The following is a 12,864-nucleotide window of genomic DNA, read 5'->3' as shown; positions in this document are numbered from 1 at the left end:
GCTGTTTGCCAATGCTATCTATCACCATCATTAGGCCAACCTTCTTTTATCTTAAATGTGTTCACATTCACCTTTAAGTAGGAAATGTAATGACTATAGGCTGATACTACCTTGGTGTGTGTGGCGGGGTAAGTGTTGGGATTTCTCGCTTCCTATGGCCCAGTGATTTTATTCCACATTTAGTTTGGCACCGTTCTGCACAGTAGCCACATGTGGTGAAATCTCTCATGCTTATCAGCTTGAGAAAAGCTGGGACTGGTGAGCCAGCTCTATGCTCATAAAAGCTAGAAAGAATTGCATTATAGAAAATAAACCTAAACTGAGACCAGCATACGCTAGGAAGGCTGGAGAGGGTTTCAATCCCCATGCACAAAATTAATCTGTATACACATTGACCTGCATTCTTGCTGTTTGAGCTGTAATTCTTTTCAAGTTCATCCTAATTCACATTTTTCCTAGTGTCTCAGTGTTACAGGCATAATTTGACCATGGTCTAGTTTGACATTCTCTGACAGCCACACTTGCATGGACATCAGTATTTTTCACCAGGGTGCTGTGTCCACCTTGCTACTCTGAATGGAGGTTTAAGTTCAGAAAGGATGAGCAATCTGAGACTTAGTGCAATTACCCGCCTGTGGTGAAAGAAAAGCTGAGCCACAGAGATTAGGGACAGATTTTAGGGTTTGTCCAAGCATTCCTGCTATTTATTTTGCTTTCAAGATGTTAAAGAAGACTACCAACAGACACCTTTCTTTCCTTTTACTTAGATTTGAAAAAGAATGGAAGAAAAAGGAAGAGGGCATCTCTAAGAAGAGAGAGCATCTGTGGTGGCATAGTCCCTGCTGAGGACTGCATGGCCATGTGACAGTCATTTAGATGCTCTGCAACTTGCAACTAGATTTTTGGGAAAATTAAGGATTTCTTTTTGTTTGTTTTGTTTTCTCTTACATTACTAGACCCAGAACATGTTTAGGTTCAGAATTGCCTAAGTCAACAATTTCTCCAGCACTCACATGGCATCTGGTATGGAATATATTGAGGAGATGATTTTGAATTAACATGGAGAAGAGCAAGCATAAAAGACCCATGGTGATCGGAGATGAGTTTAATTGATATGCACGAGAGATAGGAACAGAGGAAGGTCATCTCTAGATATCATTCAATTATTCAAAACTTATTTACTACGTTTGCCTTATTGTCTCAGTCCCCTAGGTGTAAGAAATACCGTAGCTAAATAAAAATCTACTTCTGCAAGGTCTTGTATCCTGGCGGAACAGTAAAAAACACAAATAATTAACTTGCAGTGTTTTTATGGCAAGGGTCCAGTTGAAAACCATTACGAGGGCGGAAGATGAAGGCAGGAAAAAAAGGTCGGGAAGACTGTGATGTTATTTTGTTAGGATGTCAGGGAAGGCCAAGGGTAGCCATATGCTGGTTCAAGTAAGGAATTTGGGAGCGTGTTCTGGGGAAAATACAAAGGTCTTAAGGAAACAAGAAGGAGCGGGGGTGGGGAGGATGCACATAGTTAGCTCCTCTCGATGGAAAGCAAGCAAACGAACAAAGCAAGCTTTCATGTCAAGAGAAAAAGAAAATTCCTTTCAAAAGGGAAGCCTCACCTCAGACACTCTTCTACTCTAAGAAGACACTCTTCTACTCTAAGAATTGGTGCTACTGACATTTGTCTCCCATTGGTACAGCTCGTCTCGTGCTCTTCGCCTATTGGCTCCCGCGCCTGTCTCCAGATGAGCGGCCATCTTGGCTCCGCCCCTGCCGCAGGGTGGTGTGGGGGTTGTAGTCCGTCCCGCTTGGTTCTGCTGTGGGACTTTCCCTTCAGCTCACAGGTCCACCCCCTGGGGACACGCTCAGGCGGTGCTCCTGTCCCGCACTCCCGCCCTCTGCCTTTCATTCCAGACGCCAAGATCTTGGAAGGTAGGGGCGTGAGAGGCGAGCCCAAGTGGAACAGAATGTGGGGCGCGGGCTGGGTTTCCAGGCGCGTCTGGTCAGGACCCCTGCGGCCGGCGGGGCGGGGACAGGCCAGCGCCGCTCGCCTAGCAGTGGCTGTCTGTCAGGAGGACTCGCCCACCTGCGGAGACTGCTCGGGACGGACTCAGGCTCCCCAGCTCCTGAGCAACCTATTCCAGCCTCAACCCGCCCTTCGGGGTAAACTGAGGCAGGGGGTTGTGCCTGCGGGTCTTCGAGGTGTAGTTGGCTGTGGCTACTTTTGGATGGTTCCTCAGTTCCATAGAGAGTTTCATAGTGGCAGGAACCCGTGCTAAACATAAACCTAGCTTAGGTGTTCCCAAAGGTCTGAACAGGTGCCGGGGCAGCTGCAGAAGAGGGCACACAGGACAGGGTTTCGGGAAAGAGTGTGCATTTGATAAGTTTGGACACACAATAAAGAGAAACAAACCCACACGAATTCCCCGAGCTGCGAGAACGCGTCACCCCAGGAGGTTTCCGTGGTTTTTAATTTTAGTTTTACACGCGGGTATTTGTAAAAGAAGGCCGGTTGCTGGAACTTGAGCCACCTTGCCTCTGCCGTGTGACCCTGGACCACCAGCTCAGCGGTCACACATGGAGGAAAACCAGCTTAATACTCCCCGCTTAAGTGGCCCAGAGAAGCTGCCTGAAGCTGCAGTCAACACTGAGACCGGGCTCTCGAACGTTTGTCATTTGAAAACTACTTATTCTCGGTCTCAGAAATGTGCTGAAAGTAGCAAGTGGTTGTTTTAGACAATCGCTAATCAGGGGTAGGCCTGTTCTTCTGAGTGCAGCCCTAAGAGAACCTGTGCTTAAGCTGTTTGTACCTGAAAGCTCCAGTTTCAGGCTCCATTTCAAGGCTCAAGAGCTTAGCTGTGGAGGCTTCTGGGATTTGTAGTCCCACCTATTGCACCCTAACGGCCTGGTACTTCAGCTCCCAAGCTACCGTTTGGCCTGACGAGATGTCTTCTGGGAATTGAAGTCTTACTACAAGGGCCCATAGGAGCTAGGCCCCTCTTTTAGAACTACGACTCCCACATGCCCTACCTTCCTGGCTGTCTTCTTTGTCCACCTGCTGAATTAAGCTGGGAGTAAGAGAAATGTTTAATGAAGATTTCCCCACCTCTTTTTTTTCTCCTGATTGCATATACTAATCAGAATACCAGATATAATACTTTTTGTTAAAGCATGTTCACATGGTCTCTAAACCATTCTATAGCTTCCACAATAAAAAAAGCTTGAAAGGAAGGTTGTCCAAGGTTTCACAGATGTATTAAAATTGGGCTATATATTTTATTGCATTGTAGAGTTAGTTATAATTTAATCTCCTTTAAAGCGACATGGTTGAGATAACCATTTTTGTATCCATCGAACTGATTAGGGGACAAAAGGTGAGAAAGTTAAGCAACTTTTCAAGTTAAGCCAGGGGGATAATAGAAGCACTGGAGTTGTAGTGCCTTGTGTTTGAGAATTTCTTCCTACCGAAGGACCCTTCCTCACAGAACTCAGAGACTCTGGTCTATCTGGCAACGATGCCTCTGTAATTAGACCCTAAATACTTGCGCTTGCAAAACCTTTTGAGATTACTTAAGTCCAAGGCAAAGATCTCGAAAAATTTGCTGGGAGTAAAGTTTTCAAAATTGTTAGATATATGTAGCTTGAAAACACTGTTATTTCAGCGATGAGGAGACCGCTCCTGTGAGGCATAGCCGTTTTCCTGATGTCACACTGTTAGTTTATGTCAGAGCTGAAACTCCTCCTCAGCATCTTCCAACAGCAATGAGCTATCAGGAACAGCTTATGTGTAGCTATGTACATAAGGCTATCCTCCTGATTCCCAACATTTGTTCTTTACAGGCCACACACTAGGGCCAGTTGTAAAGTCTCTTTTCTCGCTGGTAAAGCTGTCCTATTTCATTAAGTGAACAAATGTTTTTCTGAGCTCATCTCTTCAGGTGGGAGGGGCATTTAAAGGACAAGTGCCCAGTGAGCTAGAGCTGGAAGGTCACGGGGTTCATTTCTGTCATTTTCACTTTAGAAACAAGTGAGCCAGCAGCCTTCTTCTGATGCCTCGGGTCAAAGGGAAGTGGTTCCTGAGGTCTCATAGAGCTGCATGTAGCCATCATGCCGTGCTAGCTTCCTCTTGGAGTCCTTAACCCCACATCATTCCTATCTGGTGCCATGCTTCATGAATGCATTTATGTTCTCATATTAATTTGTATGTACAAGCAGCTTCAATATGTTCCATTTCTATTTTCGGCATTGGTTTTGTTTTGGTTCCCAATCCTTTTTGTGTTCCTCCAGAGATGAGAGAACAAGGGTGTGACGCTGTTTTTGCGTTCGCAGATGTCACAATCTAACACTTTGCTGTAAGGTATTGGGAATGTACATAAGATGTGTATGTTACACAAAACATTGCTTTGACAAGACACGCGGGCCCTTCAGTTATGTATTCACAGGTATGTAAGCAAGCACCTCTCACCTTTTCCATGTGAGAGATGATTTCTGGATAATTAGGTAATGACATAGCAACTCTGTAAATTATTGGCTAAACATTCAGAACAAGTCAGTACGCAAAACATTCTTCCCATGAACCTCTGTGACCTCCAGCACTCACCCAGGTGTCGGACTGACACGCACCACCCAGCACTGCTTGGCCGCTAGAAGATGCTGAGAACATGCTTGTGGACTTGAATTCAATAGCACCCCTGAGCTCTGCTCCCATAGCCTTTTCTGCAATCTCAGTTTTCTCCTTTAATGTAGAAATGCAGCTTTGAAATGTAAGATGTATGTTATGTTACTTTCAGTATCAACATGGCAGAGAGGAATCCCAGCCTCTGAGGTTGTCTTCCAAAGGGCTATATTTGGACAAGTCCATGTTTTTGACTTCTCAGATGAAACAGCGATCCAGATAAAAGCAATACATGTCACTCATGTGATGTCCTGGGACTCAAACCCCAGCTGTTTCTCTGAGGCTTCTGTTACCTACCAATAGCCTGCAGATGATAGATACATAATATGTCCTATTTTGTCATTGTTAATATAAATTTGATATGTGAAAATAAAGTAGTTTTATATTTTTCCTTCTTAGAATAAGAAAAGTAGGCCATAATACTTAAAATGCAAAGTATTATTATGGGTATTATTGAAAACCCATCTTGTTAGCCCAGGGACATTCTTAAGGGCAAGGAGATGGTAAGGTTTTTGTGTAAGCATTGCCTGCTGAGAAGTCTCTGACCCATGGTTCCACATAGATATTAAACTTCCACTGGAAGGCAGCTGGCTCATGTCACTGAAGCCTTCTGTCTACTTGTAGAAAGGAGGAGAACCTATCCCAGGATCCTCAGGGTCAAACTCAGGCAATTGTCCTCCAGCTGGTGGGTAATTCAGGGGTGACAGCTAGTGACTTGTTTCTAAAGTTCATAGTATTGATAAAGACATTATTTTCTGTTACTTGGTGATAGAGAAGGAGAAACAGAGATGAGGATCACAGCCAAAGGGAGAGGAATAAGCAGGCAAAGCAAAAGTGGAGGTCTTTAGCATCCTAAACACCGAACACATGCATAGAGCTTGCTCCTGGCTCCTCTAGGCCCGCCACTATGTACCAGTTTTAAAGAGCAATGAATATGACTAACAGGGAGATGACCATGGGAGTGAGGGATGGAATATCCTAGGTACAGGTGAGAGGAGGAAGAAAGGGAAAGAGGAAGTACTGGGATTTGGTGAGTAGGATGGAGGTCTGGACACCCAGGAAAGACATTCAGTGACTGAAGAGGGTGACAACGTGAGGCTGCACAGGCCAGCACAGAGGACTGTGCTGACTTATTTCCGTTACTTGACACAACTAGTGCTATCTGGGAAAAGGGAACCTTAACTGGGGCATTTCCACAGATTGGCCCATTGGCCTGTCTGTTGGGGGCATTTTCTTGATTAATGATTGACATGGGAAGGCCCAGCACACTGTGGGTTTTGCCATTCCTGGACATGAGGTCCTGTGTTAAATTAGGAAGAAGGCTGAACAAGCCAAAAGGATCAGGTCAATAAGCATAATCTCCCTAATGTCTCTGCCCATTTCCTGCTCTGATGTCCCGGCATGAAGGACTGTAAGCCTCAAGAGAAACCTTCTTTGTTGCTGATTACTGGAATAGAAAGAAAACAAGGACAAGTGGTGTTATACACAGTCCAGCATTTACAGGAGTTTTGAACTTTATTCTAAGGGAATTTGGGGAGCCATTGAGTGGTCTCAAGTGAGGAAATAAAATGTTTTCTTACTTGTAAAAGTATAGATCTAATGTGCATAATAAAACAGTGACAGGCAGTTGTCAATGTGGAAAAGTTCCTGCAACTGGATTTGCTGCCTCCTCCTCCTGATGATTTCATAACACACACACACACACACACACACACACACACACACACACAGACACACACACACACTTACACACATATTTGATGAATTTTGCTCATTTTTACCCCCATTACAATCTCCTACTGAAATCCCCTTTCTCCCATCAAGTCTCTCTTCCCTACTTTAATGGTGTGTGTGTGTGTGTGTGTGTGTGTGTGTGTGTGTGTGTGTGTGAAAGAGAAAGAGAGAGAGAGAGAGAGAGAGAGAGAGAGAGAGAGACCCTTATTGAGTTTAGCATGGTTATTTGCATGAGTGTGAGGAATATTTGTTAGAACATTTGCAGCCTATCTGCTTTACCTCTGAAGACGATGATGCTTCATCCCACAGCAAACATTCATTTCCAAAAGTTCTCTTAGGCCTCATGATCCCCTCATGAAATGTTGAAATGTTGAGAGGTTGATGGTCCAGTCTTGTGAGGATCATATGCAGGTAATCACGTGGGTTCATTGGGTAACATCCATGTCTTATCTGGATGATTTCTTTCTGAGGCACTCATTCCATACCCCACTCTGCTGTGATATTATCTGAGCCTTGAAGGGGTGGTATATAGACCTGCATTTATTGGACATTTGTGTGCATCATATGTCCTGCTAATTTAAGAATGTAGCTTTTGACTTGGTAGATATGGAGTGGACCAGTAAACCTGTCTTCCTAATGGGCTCTTGATGCTGCTTTATGGACTGTACGCTGAGTGACAAGTATTCAAGCAGTTCTTAGGCTTCTGTACTTTTCTATTGCTGTGACAAAAGACTGCGAGCAAGTCAACTTAGAAAAGAATGCATTCAATTGAGCTTAGGGTTTCAGAGGGTTATAATAGCAGAGCATGGCAGCAAAAACATCAAAGAACTTCTTGATCTACAACCAAGAGGCAGAGAAACAACACTGGAAATGGTGTAAGTCCTTTGAAATCTCAAAGCCTACTTTCAGGGACGCATCTCCTTCAACAACCTACAACCCCTAATCCTTCCCAGATTCACCAAATGTAGACCAAGTATTCAAATACAAGCGCTTATGAAGGTCATTCTCCTTAAAACTCTCCCAGACCCTAAGAACAAAGGACTTCAGTTTTTAATGTTGGTCCTGCTGTCCATGAAGGCTAAGTGTTCTGGTCTCTCTCAGCCTCCATTTCCATGTAACCCATAGCAGCTCTTTAACCTAGTAGCTGTCTTCAGTGTTCAGTAGCTTTTCATTTCACTCTTGTTATTCACAGTGATAAAAACGTAATAATCCAAGCATGGTGGTGTGTATCTGGAGTCTCAGTGGTTATTGGGTAGAGATAGGGGGATTGTGAGTTCAAGGCCAGTCTGGGCCACGCAGTGACTTGTAAGCCAACCTGAACTACCAGGTAAGACACTGTCTGAAAAAAGTCAACTAATCAAAACTAAATAAATAAGATCACAACTTGCACATTCTGTTTCCTGCATTTTTTGTTATCATATTTTGAATATTGAATGGAATGTTATCTTTAATTCTGCTGTTTTAGCTTACGTGTCACACACCGTGTCTGGAAGTTGTGTGATCATTTGTGTATATTTAAACATTATTAGTGTGGGAGAATTTAAATCTCTTTTCTTCATTTATCTTAGGCTCATGACCAAGAGATTCCCCTTCCTCTCTATTGATCCCCCAATGAAAGACAGGTGAAGAACTTTTGAAAAGTATGCTAATTTGTGTACTGAAAGTTTTACTGGAGTATCATGACAACTTGAAGATGGGTAAAGCTGTCTCTTTTTATGCTAGGATTGATGAGGTAGACTGAATCATGGTGAGCAGGATCAGATAACAACTATGTGGTGTAACATTGAGAGCCTGTTGGGTCAGATTCTTAACTGTGACCCCATGTCTTCAGAGACAAGGATATGTCTTTCGTCTGGGCACAGGGAAGCTTCTTCTCATGAGGGTTTTATGACTTGTTTCATGGGAAGGTTGAAAATCCTTCCTAGATTTTATAACCTACTTCAGGGGAGAAGGAGGGAAAATGACAATAAAACTTTTTTTTCTAATATTTTTCTCCCCTTTCCTCGGTTTAAGGTATTTTGGAGCAGCAGTCACTGCATTCCATCGTGGGAAGAGAGATGCATTTCAGACTTTGCAGCTGAGCCTCTCTGAAGTCAATGGGGAAAAAAAAATTGAAGATCCTTTCAGTAACATATTTAAGTTAAAACTCCATTAATAGGAAGGGAATTTGAGGCATAAGGACAGAGATTTCTTCCTCCTTTCTATAAGATTAATCTGTTTGTCTTGCTTTCTAGGAAGTGTTTTTCAGGGCTAGCTACCATTAGCTTCCCCCACCCCCACAGGGCGTGGGGGTGGTCAGTCTCCTGGGGCAGATGCTTTCCAGGCCATGTGTTGTTTTTGGTTGTTGTTGTTTAAATTTCTCAGGTGGGTCACATGGTGTAGTTATGGAACCAGATTTCTAGAAAGGAGCATTGGAAGGCTTTGACAGTGGAGGTGAGGTGCCTCATCCAAGGCCTTCCTGGAACCAGATGAATAACTAACTGTAGGTTGTGTCTATCTCCCCCCCCCACACACACACACTTTGTGACTCTGGCTTTGCTTGCCCAAGTCATGAATATCCTCATGGGGACTTTCAGGTTGAGTTCTCTTCCTGGTATTTAGTTTGTTTCATTCTTCATAAATGAAAAATTTAAGTAAACAATTAATTCATTAAAGCCAAGTTTAAATCAAATCTCTGGAACCCACGAGTGTTGGACAAAGGTCTACAGGACTGCTCAGAAAAACTGCAAGGTTCTCTTACCAGTGATATTCTTTGTTTTTACTGCAGTTGTCTGAAATGCACGGCTGCCTCAGAGCTGCCTATGTGAAAGGCTGGTTCCTTTTTTTTAAATAATTACTCCCATTTTCCATTGTCAGATTAATTAAGATAATTTAATTAAATACCTTTTTTTAAAAAATCATTTATATTATAGAGACTGAGGAGAAATAAAACTTCCTCCACCCTCTCAGGTCCTGCTTCTAGGGCCCTAAAAAGCAAATGTAAAAAGGGGAAATTGAAGAAGGGAGCTTTTTTATTATGTCTGCATGTGGAGAATTTTAGAGAAAGGACACTGCAAAAAGGAGGGTAGCACTGCCTCCCATACCTTGTGGAGGGAGAGCAGGGGAGGAGACATGGGTGGGAGGAAGAGCTGGGAGAAGGCGCCTGGGGAAACGGAGGGGAAGTGAAGGTTGCTTTGGAAGGTTTGCTGTGTACAGGGTCACTCTCTTTTGATGGGAGAGGGAACATCTTTACAAACACACCTCCTTTACAAATGGAATTTATGCCCTGCTCTCAGCTTGCTGGGGAGGTCCTGAGAGTCCTCCCTCCCTGGGCTACTGTTCAGCTGCCATTGCACAAGATAGCCTCTGTTCCAAGGTGGCATGTTTAGGGCGGAGGCAGATTCTGATCACTGCCAGAACCCTCTCTTTTTAAAAGCTTTGTTTCCCCCATAGAAAATGTACAAACTTACGTTTGAATATTTATATGTAAAACCTTATCAAGGGCCTAGGAGTATTCATCATAATTTTACTGCCAGCATTTTCTGAGCCTCTCTGCTCAGTAGAGGGCTATTTTACAATGTAGTAGGTTTATTTTCCTGGTGTGTTCACTCCACGGAGAGACAAAGAAAATGCAGGAAGAGGAATGCCACTACCATTGGGCTTAATTCTGTTAAACATCACATAGCTCAGACACTTGGCATTTTGAGAGTTATGGCCTGTGTTTCTTTTTAATGAGGAATTAAGAATGAAAAGAAGAGACAATTGAGAAACTGCTGAGCAAGTTCACAGAAGGTACAGTTGACTGTGTTCTGGAAACTGAAGACAGGTTCTAAGTCTGTGTGTTTATTATCACCTTTTTTTTTTTTTAAAATAGGGCTGCCTATTTGTATTAGCAATCAGAATTCTATTAAAATTCATTGTATTTTGCAGTTTCTCAGACTCACTGTTACTGGAGTTAAAAAAAAAAACCCATCATAGATAATATTGAGGTGTCAGTACTCCCTATGAGGTTTAATGCATGTGTATTTTAGTTGGAGGAGATTACAGCCTGTAGTCATTTAATCAGTGAAGTTTGTGGTATGTGGTAAGAACAAAATTTTCATTTTCTGCAAGGCTTGAGGTCTTCTTCCTGTGTCTTCAGTTGAAAAAAAAAACACTAAATAAAGCAACAACAACAGTAAAAGTTTGTCTTTCGATTCTGCATTACCCAAAGGATAGTATCCCCATTGTTTCAGGAGCTGTCTAAGCAATGGAACAGGATTGTGTATACAGAACCAGAGCCCTTAGGACAAGGGGAGGGAAGAAGTAGAACCTGCTGAAAACCAAGCCCGTGCCAGCCCTGGAGCATGGCAATTCCTGTGCAACCTTCTCAGAAGCCAACCTACAGACAGGAGAGGTTGTGGGAGGACATAGAGGACAGCAGGAAGAGAGACATGTGCTTAGATGATGACTAGCAACAAAAAGGCTGTTGAGTGGAGCAGCAAGGAAAGGGTTTTGTTTCTTCAGTCATCTGTATAAATAAAATTAAGCGGGCATGCTATTTATCACATCATATGAAAGAAGGTCTCATTTGCACTGAAGTTGGCCCAGTGTTTGGATGGTCTGCTTTAGGGTATAGACCTGGACACACTTAATCATGGGGGGACATGCTAGAGAGACGAATGGTTATATTCTAGGACAGTTGAAACTAAGTTTCAGTTCAGATGTGATGCCCTTTCCCCAAAGGCTCCTATGCTATGGGATTGTTAACCAGGGAAGTAAGGTCTTGAGGGCTCTAACCTAATCAATGGCGTTTTTAAAAGATATATTTTATTTTTATTAATTACAGTTTGTTCACCTTTTATCCCACCTGTAGCTCCCTCCTTCTTCCCCTCCCAAACCAGTCCTCCCTCTCTCTTCTCCACAGATGCCCCTCCCCCAGTCCACTGATAGGGGAGGTCCTCCTCCCCTTCCATCTGATCCTAGTCTATCAGGTCTCATCAGGACTGGCTGCATTGTCCTCCTCTGTGGCCTGGTAAGGCTGTACCCCTTTGAGGGGGAAGGGATCAAAGAGTGGGGCACTGAGTTCGTGTCAGAGACAGTCCCTATTCCCGTACTAGGGAACCCACTTGGACACTGAGTTGCCATGGGCTACATCTGTGCAGGTGTTCTAGGTTATCTCCATGCATGGTCCTTGTTTGGAGTATCAGTCTCAGAAAACACCACTGTGTCCAGATTTTTTGGTTCTGTTGCTCTCCTTGTGGAGCTCCTGTCCTCCCCAGGTCTATCTCCGCTTCTTTCATAAGATTCTCTGCAAAGTTTGACTATGAGTCTCAGCATCTGCTTTGATACTCTGCAGGGTAGAGTCTTTCAGAGGCCTTTGTGATAGGCTCCTGTCTTGTTCTCTGTTTTCTCCCTCTTCTGATGTTCCTCCCTTTTGCCTCTCTGAATGAGGATTGAGCATCTTACCCAGAGTCCTCCTTCTTGATTAGCTTCTTTAGGTGTACAGATTTTAGTATGATTATCCTATATTATATGTCTACTATCCACTTATGAGTGAGTATATGCTGTGTGTGTCTTTCTCCTTCTGGGATACCTCACTCAGGATCATCATTTCTAGTTCCCACCATTTGCCTGCAAATTTCATGATTTTCTTGTTTTTGGTTGCTGAATAGTATTCCATTGTGTAGATGTACCACAATTTCTGTATCCATTCCTCAAATGAGGAACATCTGGGTTGTTTCCAGCTTCTGGCTATTACCAATAAAGCTGCTATGAACATGGTTGAGCATAGCCTGCTGAACAGCAGCCCAGGGAGGTAGAACTCTCAGGACCTCCCCAGCAAGCCTAGGAGTGGTATAGCTGCATCTTGAGGAAGCGCTATTCCTAATTGTCTGAGAAAGCTCCAGATTGATTTCCAAAGTTTACATTCCCACCAGCAATGGAGGAGGGATTCTGTTTCTCCACATCCTCTCCAGCATGTGCTATCTCTTGCGTTTTTGATCTTAGCCATTCTGATGGGTGTAAGGTGAAATCTCAGAGTCGTTTTGATTTGCATCTCCCTGATGACTAAGGACATCGAACATTTCTTTAAATGTTTCTCTGCCATTTGCTAATTAATGGTTTTATCTCTTGAGAGACTCTTCATCTGACAACTTTACTGAGAGGTAGCAGGGACTTGAGGAGGTGGCCTAGCTAGAGGAGGAGCTTATCTGGTCCTTAGCTCCTTCCCTTGTTTCCGTCTTTGCTTCCTGGTCGCCATCATACGAAGAACCTCCTCTATTCACCTACCCTCGTGAATGTTCTGCCTCACTGCAGGCTCAGAAAGGCAGAGGCGAGTGATCTGCTGCCAAAGTCTCAGAAACTGTGAGCCAAGCTGCAAAGTTCTTTTCTTTTTCTTTTTCAAAATTAGTGTCTCTCAGGTGTTAATAACAGTTTCTATAATCTGACTGCCAGAGAGAGGTACAATGGCCCTTTTCCTGAAGCACTTAGGATCTAGT

At 43.5% G+C, this 12,864-nt stretch overlaps 1 protein-coding gene across 2 annotated transcripts in view; it reads left to right on the top strand.

Moving 5' to 3' along the window:
* The first annotated feature begins 1,797 nt into the window (after nt 1–1,797).
* The window catches only part of Fhit (fragile histidine triad diadenosine triphosphatase), a 1,530,368-nt gene continuing 1,519,301 nt past the window's right edge, over nt 1,798–12,864 (top strand). For both annotated transcript variants that reach the window (XM_060390944.1, XM_060390943.1), the window contains exon 1: nt 1,798–1,929. The gene's annotated coding sequence lies outside the window, so the exon portion shown is untranslated. The remainder of the gene's footprint in view (nt 1,930–12,864) is intronic.

This window comes from Meriones unguiculatus, chromosome 9 (assembly GCF_030254825.1).
Source record: "Meriones unguiculatus strain TT.TT164.6M chromosome 9, Bangor_MerUng_6.1, whole genome shotgun sequence".
Lineage (NCBI taxonomy): Eukaryota > Metazoa > Chordata > Mammalia > Rodentia > Muridae > Meriones > Meriones unguiculatus.
This window is presented reverse-complemented; position numbering and strand designations above follow the sequence as displayed.